The sequence below is a fragment of the Acipenser ruthenus genome, chromosome 3, assembly GCF_902713425.1.
Source record: "Acipenser ruthenus chromosome 3, fAciRut3.2 maternal haplotype, whole genome shotgun sequence".
In the NCBI taxonomy this organism is placed as follows: domain Eukaryota; kingdom Metazoa; phylum Chordata; class Actinopteri; order Acipenseriformes; family Acipenseridae; genus Acipenser; species Acipenser ruthenus.
Genome location: NC_081191.1, coordinates 83404505 through 83416942, shown reverse-complemented (window position 1 = coordinate 83416942; position 12438 = coordinate 83404505).

The following is a 12438-nucleotide window of genomic DNA, read 5'->3' as shown; positions in this document are numbered from 1 at the left end:
TAACTACATCAGAAACTCTCAGCTCGTGCCTCATAAGCAACATTATGTGATCAACAATCTTCCATTAATGCTTTTATAGTGTGTGTGTATATGTACATAATGACTATATAAGCATGTATTTATGTACAGTATGTATGCATCTACCTATAATAATGCAATCTAATAAATCTGTATCAGGGTGAATATTAGCTTCCTATATTAAATCATTCAGCCAGAACACTGATGGTCTAGTGATTTCCTCCCCTCTAGGAACTGGTCATTTACTTAATCAGGCTTCAAAATACATTACTGGTAATTATATACTGTATATATGTACTTGAGCACACCAGGGAATACATAGAAGAACATGAAACATCAGAAGCACGCAGTTAGCATGCAGGACAGGGGAGAAGGTAAGGAGAGGGACACAACAGCATACAGTGAACACTCATCTGGAGTAAAAGACTACAAATTGACTAGGATATGATAGGACTACGCACTAATAATAAGCTGAAATAAAAATGTAAAAAGTTGCCTTAAATATACATTCAGAAGGCTGTACTTTTAAAATATCTTAAGGACAAAAGTTTAATGTTCAATGGAATCCCTTTCTCATTTGCCTGGTGTCTCTCTCGTTATCACAGGTTCTTTCCCACTCCTATCTCGTACAGTAAGGTGGGTTGGAGGGGAAGGAGGGAAAGGGCAGTTGGGAAACAGTATTTTACACAATGCAAGCACACAGAGACTGGGCTCATTAGTTAATATTTAACCACCAGGTTTAAAAAATGTATTAATAGAATACATTGAAAAATGTGTAAATAAATAAATAAATACATTGAATTTAATTAACATGACATCAAATAAGATTTTAAAAAATAATAATAATTCTGCAATGTTGCCTAAATTGAATAATAACATTACATCAAGTTAACACGTCAAATGGCATTGATATTTTGTGTGTAGTTACACCCCTAATCCATAGCCACTTACTATAAAGTATCACCAAATAAAATATTATATTTTGTACTAGAAAGGGTTACAACACTGATGTTGGGCTGACAGAGAGAATTGTAAAGGGGAGGCCTGTAATTCTTGTGGAAAGGTACTTTTATTACTGCAAGCATCAGGGGTTGATAACCTGTACTGGTGAAACGCAGTGGGATAACAATGTTTATCCCACAGGGAAGGAAGACTCAGAAACAAATCAGTGGTACAGACAAGCATGTGGGATTAACATGATATCACCTCGGTACATTGTACTCCACACAGTATATCGCATGGGAACTTTTTTTCAAAGTACATATATTTACATTTACTGTAGAAAGAAATCCCTTTTTTACTTTCAGATTTGGTAATAACATTAATCACCAACAACCACATGCAGTACAAAATCAATATCCAATGGGGGTGACCAATAACGATCCATGTGAAATGCACTTTTACAAATTATAGGAAAACAATAGTAATAAAGAATGCTCATAGTAAAATAACAGCAGCAGCCTGTAGCTTTTGTTTTTTCTATGGTTCTTACTTTTTAGTGAAAACTTCGTCATCACAGGTCTTCCTGTTATACCAATAACTTGTTTTACGTATTTCCACAATACCAAACAAAAATAGAAATATCATTTTGATTGGTAAACGAGGGAAGAGTGAATACAATTGTTCAACAATGGTTTCTTCAGCTGTAGTTGCAGTACCATAGACAGCCACCTAGATGGAGCGTTTGAGCTGGTGTATTTACGGACAGTACTCTACAATCTCTTGCACTGGGCAGTTTCAATACTCCACACTGGAACATTTTGATAGGACATTACTGCTATACAAACTTTAAACCATTTATTATTCTACTTCTGAGCATTGAACATAACCCTGTATTCCCTCTTGTTTTGAGCTGGGGAGTGCCGGATTTAGTTTCAGGCACTGTATTCAAATTAATACAGAGACCAACGAAGTTCAGTCGACCAATATAATATTTACAGGGATATGTGCTAAATATCAACAACCATTGTATACTATTATTTTGTTATTTCAAAGCTCCAGCTCCTTATAGTGAAATAGTTTACACAACATTTTTAGAAATCTAAGTTATTAGCACTACATTTGGATTGGATTTTTTTTTATATTTTGTACCACAAATAAAAATCTTTCAGTTGCCCAAAGCACTCCCCAGCAATGTCAGCTAAAGAGGAAATGGGCTTGAAGGAGCTACCCTCCTACAATCCCTGCAATGCAGCATTCTTAATAGACCCATGTTAATAATGTGAAATGTACTGTTAAAATATAGGCATTATATTGCATCAACAGTGAAATGGCAATGTAAGGTAAAAAAAAAAAAAATCACTATAAGGAACGCAGGTTTGAAAGCATTATGCATTGGTTGCATATCTGCTCAGGCAACACAGATTCATACAATAGACTCAGTTTTGTGCAGCACTTGGCATGGCATACATCATTGACACAATCACAGTATAATCTGTTAGGTGTTTCCTGCTAGTATTTTCACAGTGATAGGTTGGTTTGTTTAACCCTTTAAAGGCCAGTTTATGATATTAACTCTGTTTCAAGGTTTTTTCTTTTGCAAATAAAGTGTTAACAGTGCCATAGTAAATGCACAGCACAAAAACAAGAGGATTCATTGTAATAGAGAATCATTGTGAGAGACATACAGTTGGATTGAGGGCTAAACTAGAGGCATTTTCAGGGACATTTTTGTCCAATGTTATTCCACATCCTGATTTATATGAAACTTTTTTAACTTCACTAGCCAAAATAGTTTATATGCTCAGCAGAACTGTTAAGGTGCCACTATATTACATGCCTACTAGCTGAGACCTTATTAAAGTAATTTCTTAAAACTATTCCAAATGTGTCAAAAGCACAATTCACAGGCAGAACATTTGGTTGCTCGTTAGCACTGCTGTTAGTCACATCAATGGCAAATAAAGGGGTCAAACAATGGTACAGTGCCTATTTCTTTCCCAGAATTAAAAACATACAAACAAATAAAAATGTAATCTATAAACAATGACATATAATCATCCATTAAACCTCTTCAAGTGATACAATAAAAGTAAAAAGTGAAGGTGGACCTCTCACACCAGGCAGCAAATTGAGAATAAGTGAATGATAGACACCTTAAATAAGCAGACACAAATTCACAGTCCATTTGGTGACGTAACTGCATGATCAAGGCCAACAACATACCAGTGATCAGAACATATCTCAAAGTAGTTTTAAACTACCTGTTACTGTTGCATCCCAACTCAACTTTTACTTGCCATCCACTTCATAGAAGAACCTGCCTGATCTCAACTATTAGGTTTATTAGGTGACTGTCAATGTAGTCGAAGGATCTGTGATGTCCTCAGTTACACTACTAGATAGTCCCTGTAATGTCGGGAGGTGTCCTGGTCCCAGGTTTTTGATTTTCGCCCAGATTTAATTAAAAAAAAAAAAAAAAACACATACAAATCATGCACACTCCCTTTAGTCTCCTGATTATAGTTTCAATGTTTAAATACTTCCCCACTGACATCATCTGGAGAATGCAAGGGTGTTTGTTGTCTCTAGTGCCATTTAGGCCAAGTTTGCAGCTATAGGGCTCTATGTATCATTGATTTTTCTTTCATATCTTAAACCAACTTTGTTGGTTTTTGTGACTTCGTAGACCTACCCATGATGTATTTATACTTAGTTTCATCCCTACTGCAGTAGTTTAGTTACCACTGTTCATTTCAAACTACTATTATATGCAAATGTATGAATCTTATTATGATATTGAAGTTGCGGGCTTATCCTCGATGTATTAAAATTTTTGTTGTACAAGTTTGTGCCTGTTATTTTACGCATGCCTCTCACTGACATAGATTCAACTAGCTGTCCGTATGTGTAACTTCCTGTTTAAACGTTTCCAGGCTTTTAGTTGCTTTAATATAAAGTACCTTAAAATATAAACAAAACCACAAATTATATATATATATATATATATATATATATATATATATATATATATATATATATATATATATATATATAGTGACAAAGTGAACTATAAAATATATGAGAAAGTGGTGGAAGGTGTGTATATTGGTCCGAGAGTGACGAGGAGCCTGTATCCTCTCCACTGAAATTGGGTCACACAAGTAAATTGTAGTCTTTCTGGCTGCCAATGTCAGAGAAAACTACAATTCTCAGAGTTCCGCGGGGTAGACCATTTTGAGACAAGGTTTTTTTGCACTACATAACAATAGCAAGTCAAGCTCAACGTTTACTCGCTGGAGGTTCAAAATGGCTGACCTGCACTATCAGTAGGCTTGCTACTTTTCGATGTTAATCGGTAAAACTCGTTAAACATTGAATTCCCCAAAAATATGAGTCTGACTGAAATAAATTTATATACGATAAACGTCGGTAAAACCACTCGCTATTTTTTATTTTCTTACCAAAAATAATAATTTAGAAATCATCTGTAGTTTGTGTAGTTTTTATACTTGCTGTCTGTCCGTCTCTGTTCCGCTCTGAATGGCTTGGGTTCGCTGTCAGTCATCTCAGTGGTCCGTTAGTACTGTAGTTTCACCCTATTCTGACAGATCTTGTTGTTCTCTCATTTGCCAGCTACAGTGCCTGTCATTCAAAGCGCCTACTTTGAAATTAGCAGGTTAAGGTGTACTTAAGCTTTTGCTTTAGGTATACGGTGACAGTTACTAGTTTGATTTGAAAATGGGGCGCAAGAGAAAAAAACAATGAATATTGTGCACAATATCCTGGCCGACGGCTGAAGTCTCCGCAGCAGGACGAAGCGGGCCCGTCTGCCTTGCCTGTGACTCTGATTCCAGCTGTGCTAAAGCAGGAGAGGGGGAGCTCAGACTCCGAATAATAAGTGCAAGTTAGTTCTGTTCAAATATCTAATGTTTTGTTCTGTGCATTTTATTTTTACTTGTAAATTTATGCTATAAAGGTCTGTGTAATACACTTTTATATGCTGCGTTTACTACGGTTTATTTTAGACATTTTTAAAATGTATAGCTCAGCTGTGACCAAACATTATTTCAATTATAATGTTGGTAACCATGGTTTTGTTGCATGTTGAATATGATAAAGGGGTTTCGCTAGAGATGTTTTTCAATGTCATAAAAAAGTATTTTTTTAAAGCATTCTCTGCTTGAATTGAAAAATAAAGATCGAAAAAAACTGTAAATTCTTTCTAAAATAAACGTCGATATTAATCGTCGATTTGGCAAAAAAATAAAAATTGAATAGTAGCAATCCTAATTATCAGTGTGATGGCTGCAGATTGATAAGTGATAAATAATATTTTTGTTGTCATTTTAGCTTTTTAAAAGTGATTATGGTATTTCTTTAAAGTGACGATTGAATTAGAGACTCGCGCATCAAGATGTTAAACCAAAACATGTGTCAGTAACTTTATTACAAAAATACAGTAGTAGTAATTACATTAAAAATATATTAAAAATGCAAAGCTCACTTAAAGCAACTGTTTTAATAAACAGCGATGTATTGCCTGCTATTGTGAAACTGCTCGCTCGAACAGACTGTTCAATAACTACTAACATATGTTACAGGGCGCCACAAGAGAGCGCTCTGCCTTTGAAAGCAGGGCTGATGTAAGGTGTGTGTAAGTTGACATAGAGGAGAGGGAGAATGTATCTCGGAGAAAATTGCACTTGCGCTCTGCCTTCAAATTTCTGTGCATGTGCACTTAGCAAAAATACACTATCATATGGGGAGGCACTACTGGTTACGACACTGGCACTGATTTGTTTTCCATTTCACTAACTAACAGGTAAATGTCGTCTTTGTGAAAATGTGTTTTCCTTTTCTTTTTGGCCGGTGCCATAGTTGTATCAAGGTCGGAGTCTGCAGAAGCCAGAGCTCGATCCTATTATATTTGCCTACTACTTCTTCCTGTTCACTATACCACTCATTTATCTTTGCCAGAAGGAAGTTCTAACTCGTTAAGTTACGGATGTAACCCTGATTCCCTGAAAGAGAAGACAACCACCAACAATATTTATGGGAAATGCCTGCCACTGGTAGGTATTCGCTTAGCATTTTATATCAGAGCTGCCGATAGGCCCCTCCGGGGAATGACGTCCTCAGTCCCGCCTTCCGAGGGAACAGTCACTCCGCTGAGCTCACTTCCTCTTTTGCATCGAACATGCGAAGGCGACCGAGGCCACCTCGCAGGTTGGTGGTCGTCTTCTCTTTCAGGGAACCAGGGTTACATCCATAACCTAACATTCCCTTTTAATTTGAAGATGACCACCAACAATACCTTTGGGAAGTATACCAAAGCCACCGCAAGGGAGCGTGAGAGGAGACAGCAGACGAGGGATGTTTCGAAACCGCAAACCAAGAGTTAGCGGTGTGAATGTGCTACCTCAAGGACCCTTGTGCTTAATGAAGGTATAGAGGGATCTACCACATTGTCGGTAGAACCTGGTGAAAGTATGCAGGGTTAAGGGGGATCCTCTTGTACAACGTGTGGCCACTCACCCAGGTAGGCTGGAATTTGTATGTGCAGTCAAAACTGTGTCCACAATCCCGTGAGACTGCCGCTGCTTTGAGAGGGCTTGGCCCTGGGTCCTTGCACCATAGCAGACGAAGAGTTGGTCAGACTGACGCAGAGCTCTCGTTCTGTCCACATAGCATCTCAATGCCTGAACCGGGCAGTGGTAGTTTAGTCTTTGATTCTCCCCCCAAAGAAAATGGAGGGGGACCGAAAGCCTCTAACTCCACTGATTGAAGTGGGAAGCCGTAACCACCTTAGGGAGGAATGTGGGGTTCGTGCGCAAAGACACAGTTTCCTTCGTCCCAGACACGCATACAGGAGCTGTGCACCGATCCACTTGGCGGAGGTGATGGCTAATAAAAAGGCTACCTTCATAGAGAGGTGTTTCTCAATGGGACCTTAGTGAGAGCCTCCAGTACATAGTCTATACTCCATTCGGGGAGGACGTCCCTCCTAGGTGGACATAATCGCCGAATGCCCTTTAAAAAATGGATCGCCAAGAAGTGTGCACCTGGGAACACCGAGTCAATAGGGATATGGCAAGCAGATATTGCTGCCAGGTTCACTTTAAGCGTAGACTGGGATTTTCCCACTTCTAATAGTTCTTGCAGGAATTGGAGGATAACTGTTATAGGGCAAGAGATAGGGTCATAACCCCTGGTCAGACACCAATCTTGAAAATACCTCCACTTGTAGACGTACGACGACCTTGTGGAGGAGGCCCTAGCGTTCTGTAGAAGAAACAGTATTGGTGGGAATGTGTACAAGAGCACCCTGGGCCACTTGTGGGCTAAGGCGTCGACGCCTGGTGGACCGCCACAGCGGTGGAGGGAGAACCATAGGGGGCAGTGAGTCGTCTCCATCATGGCGAAGAGATCGACTCGAGTTTTGCCAAACCACTCCCAAATGCAGTCTACCACTTGAGGGTGGAGCCACCATTCTGACAGGTGAGGACCCTCTCGAGAGAGGAGGTCAATAGCCAGAAGGCTGTGCGATGTAATCCCGGGGACCAAAGTCCTCCATGGCGGTTGACATACGCCACTACCGATATGTTGTCTGTCCAGACCAGGACATGTCTCCCCTGGAGAGCTGGAAGAAAGTGCTGGAGAGCGAGGTGAACAGTTCGCAGTTCCAGCACATTTATGTGTATGGCTGTCCAGTGGCCCGACCAGGCAGCGCAGACTCCTCTGCCTGCCCAGACCGCTCCCCAACCGAAGTTTGGTCACTACCTGACAGCTGTGTTTCGCCACTATCCTTACACCTTCACGCAGGTGAGAAGTTCCTCCACCAGTGTAGGGCTTCTCAACATGCGTGGGACACGGTCAGTCAACAGTGTTTGTCGCGCTTGGGGATTGAGCCACACTTGAAGCGGGCGCATATGGAGTAGCCCCAGCTGGAGGGCTGATGTGGCTGCGGCCATCAGACCCAGCAACCTTTGGCACAACACTAGTCGTACTGTCGATCCTTGTTGGAACAGGGATAGACAGTTTTGTATAACGGCTACTCTGTCATCTGACAGGTAGGCTTGCATTGCAAGGGAGTGCAGCCGAAGTTCCAAGTAAACCCTATTTTGCACCAATACTAATTGGCTCTTGGCATCGTTGAGGGTGAGACCCAGCCTCGACAGATGCTCCGTCACGATCGCTGTGTGGGCCACTGCTCCTTGCTGCGACTGGGAACAGCTCAACCAGTCGTCCAGGTAGTTCAGTACCCTGATCCCTTGCAGCCGCAAGGGAGCCAGGATGGCATCCACGCACTTTGAGAACATGCAGGAGGCCAAAGAGAGGCCGAATGGCAGCACGGAAAACTTGAAGATGCTTCCCTGAAAAGCAAAGCGAGATACTTCCTGTGTGCTGGATGAATAGGAATGTGAAAATACGCATCCTTTAAGTCCACGGTAGTAAACCAGTTGCCTAGCTGTACATACTGTAGAATGTGATGGTGTGTAACCAATTGGAACCTCCTCTCCCTCAAGAATCCATTGAGATGTCTCAGGTCTAGGATGGGGAGAAGGCACCAGTAAATACCTTGACTAGAAGCCTTCCTTTTGGGAGGTGGGTTCTACGAGGCGGATGGCTCGTTTGAGAAGTACCGAGATGTGGAGAGGGTCACTCACAGATGTAATCATGATCCCTCGAAATGCAGGAGGTACTGCGCAGAACTGAAGTGCGTAACCGGTGTATACGGTGGAAAGCACCCAGGTGTCCGAGGTGCAGTCGCGCCAATATTTCAGTTGGTGTTGTGAATAGAGGTGGGATTGAGGCTGCAAGCCTTCAGGGGCCCTGCTTAGGCAGCTGAGGCTGTGGCGGAGCCCGCTGCGGGGGCTGTCTGGGGCAACAGTGGAACTGCCTCCAGGAGCTCTGTTGCGTTGGGGCCCCAACGCAACAACGGGTTACTCTGCATTGGCTGTTAGGGCATGCAGGGTCCTTGGGTAAACCTCCTACTGGAGGGGCTCGCACCAGGGCCGTGATGGTCGAGTCCACTGGTGGGAATTACGCCAAGCTTAGTGCCCCCGCACCTTCCAAGGAAGCCCGCGGGGCTGCTCGTTTTACCACACTCTGCGCTGAGGCTGGGTGGTTCCAAGAGGACCTCACCTCTTCTAAAAAGACAGGGAACACTGGGAAGGGCTGAAGAGCTGAAGACCGATCGGTGTGGTTTGGGCACTGCCTAATAAGTGCAGGGATCAAGGTTGAGGTTGTCTGAGGTTGTCTTGGAGCTGAGACCCGTGTCATAGGTTAGATCCTTAATGCCTTCCTTAATGCTCTTTATTTGCTCTTATCTGCTCCTTATTTTACTGCATTTAATCTTGTACTTTAGAGTACTCTAATCTGTCACAAGTGTTATTTAATCTGTAGTATTTTGTATTAAATTATATCCTGATGTAACTATCACTGACACTGTTATCTGCTCCGTTATTGAATCGTATTTTGTCATATACTTGTACTTGCTAGAACCAAAGTCATTGTATTTGATCTTGCTCTTAATTGTATTAATAATTGTACTGTGATTCTTGAAATGTATTTTGACTGTAAGTCGCCCTGGATAAGGGTGTCTGCTAAGAAATTAAGAAATAAATAAATAAATAAATAAATAAATAAATAAATAATAATCATCATCATCATCATCATCCTGGGTGCTTCCTTCCTCCTCATCCTGATTAAATTCCTCCTCATCCACGATTAAAATCACATCCAGGTCTTCCTCAGCTGCAGCTAGGTCTGACAAGGGCGGGGTCAGCACTGGGTTAGGTGTTAGTGGCGGATCCGGGGCTGAAGCAGGGGGTTGGGCCTGCTGCCTGGCCAAAACCTCCAGGATTTGAGCCATCTGGTCCTTCAGATCAGAAATGTCTAGTGCCTGCTTTGATTGTCTCAACTGCTTAATGCTCCTCACAATAGCTCTAGAGCGGCTGCGAGCCTGAGGCACCGGAGCCTGAGCGCAGGGAATACTCTGCAAGGGGCGCTGGGACAATTGAAGGATGGGAAAGAGTGAGGCTCCCAGTGCTGCGGAAGGTTCCATCGAGCTAGCTGGGGAAGCTGGATCGGTAAACCTGGCAAGTCTCTTACGCAGCACCTGTTGCTGGAACACTGCACAGATTTCGAAGGAGGGGGCATCTCCCAATGCAGAGGAGGTGTGCTGCATGCCCAGGCACCTACACAGAGGGGGTGCCTGTCCTCTGGAGGAAGTTTCCTGCCGCATGACGTGCAGGCATGGAACTTTTGCATGCTCGTCATCATGTGTACTCTACGTGCGCGCAGTGTCAGAACCGAGGCACGAGTGTGATTGCCCAAGCACTGAGAGCATCCAAATGGAGGCGCTGGAGCTCTAAGGTCATGCGGATGTAAAAATGAAGAGGACATCCGGGTGCATTTGACGCTGAGGCATTGAGACACCAAAGGTACCGAGGCTCTAAGGTCCCGAGGGTGGCAAGCACAGAGGGTTGGCTAAGTATCAAGTGCTTGAAGCCTTGAAGGCCTGTGGCACGTGAAGCACCGAGGGGCGACAATCAGTGGAGCGTCGAGGCACAGAAGCACCGAGGGTAACGAATCTCTGAGGCACCGAAATGCAGAACCGAGGGCTTCCAACACTGGAGCACTCAAGTGCTGAGGGTGCAGGAGCACAGAGGTCACTGAGTGCGGAAGGCTCTGTGGCAACAAGGTTAATACTTGTGGTGTAAGCACTGAGTGGTGTAAGGGCACCTACTGCGTCAAGGCTCTGAGGCTCCGAAGGTGACGAAGCACCTAGGAACGTTTAAAAAATGGGGTACTGAAGCACCGAGGGTGCCGAAGCATGGATGGCACCGTGTGCACCAAGGCTGTGAGGTCCCGATGGTCTCGAAGCACTGAGGGCGTCTGACTCTGGGGTGCCGAGGCACTGAGGGCGCCAAAGCACTGAGAGCACCGCATGCACTGAGGCCTTGAGGTCCCGTGGGTGACAAAGCACCAAGGAGTATGAGCACCGAGGGTGCCTGACTATGGAGCGCCACGCCAAGACACCGAGGGCCCCACAGCACCAAGGGCACCATGCACCAACGGCTCTGAGGTCCCAAGGGTGTCGAAGCACTGAGGGGCGCCGAGCAGAGGCTTTTAAACTTTGGAGCGGCGAGGCACTGAAGCACCGAGGGCACCATGGCCTTAACTGCGTGCAGTCACACGACTGGGGCAGCGCATAGCTTACACCGGAGTGGAGCACAGGCTTCAAGAGCTGCAGTAGGCAATCAGGTTTTTTTTTTTTTTTTTTTTTTTTTACAACAGTAATAAGACAGTACTCTCTATTGTTGTTTTTTTTTGAAGGCCCGGCACACTGAGCGTGCGGGCTGAGACAACCGGTGGAGTCGACTCAACAGAGGGACGCGGCCGCGCCGAGTACCGGTGGAGGAACCTGCGTCTCTCTGTTCTTTTTTCTTTGCTGCAAATAGCAGGAGAAAAAACACCGAAAGCAGACTGTGACCATAAGCGATGCAAGCTGGTGAGAAGAAAATAGCTCAGTCAGAAGCTGAGTTTCTGATTCCAGGGAAGTGGCAAGCTGACTTCCAGCAATATTTTTTAAAAATAATGCAGGGGAATTCCAGAGCTCTTTCATACAGACTCAATCAGCAACTGATTTGGTTAGTACCTTACCACAGTGAGAAGCAAAAGAGGAAGTTAGCTCCATGGAGTGACTATTTGTTCGCTTGGAAGGCAGGACTGAGGAAGTCACTCCTCGCAGGGGCCTGTGTCTGGGAAGAAGGAAGCTTGTGTGTGTCTGCAGCTGAAAATACTTTGTTTGATGAAGTAGTGCCAAGAATGGTAAACTGGAATTAGTGAATAAAATGAAAGGATGAAATTAACAGCTACAGAGAGCTTTATCCCAATGCTACCCCAAATAAAAATAAAACATATCTGAGGCAGTCCTAATTATTTTTGTGAAAAAGCAGGCATCTGATGTGTGTATGTATACGTATTTGATTTGTTATACACTGTCAGATGTACTAAGGTGATAATGATAGAGCAGTTCACTGGGTTAAAATGGGGTTAGGAGGTGACAGTCAGTCACCTCCTAACCCCGGAAGCTCTGATATAAAATGCTCAGTGAATATCTACCAGTGGCAGGCATTTCCCAAAAGCATTGTTGGTGGTCGTCTTCGCATTGAAAGGGAACTTGACTTTCGCCGTTGCAAATCTATTTATAATGAGATACAAATTCCGATCTCTCCTGTATAATAAACAGTGATTTATGCTGTTTGTAAACTTGCGGTGATATTACAGTAGTTCCCAAAAAAGAGCTATTTTAGTACATCACACATAAAAATTCTACGAAGGACGGAGGCTACGAATTCACAGCATTTACGAACATGGAAGTAATATTAGTACATAGAGCCTATAATGTGCTCCTGGAAAAAGACATTAAAATATTTTGGTTCCTGTCTGTACATTCATAATTTCATGTAT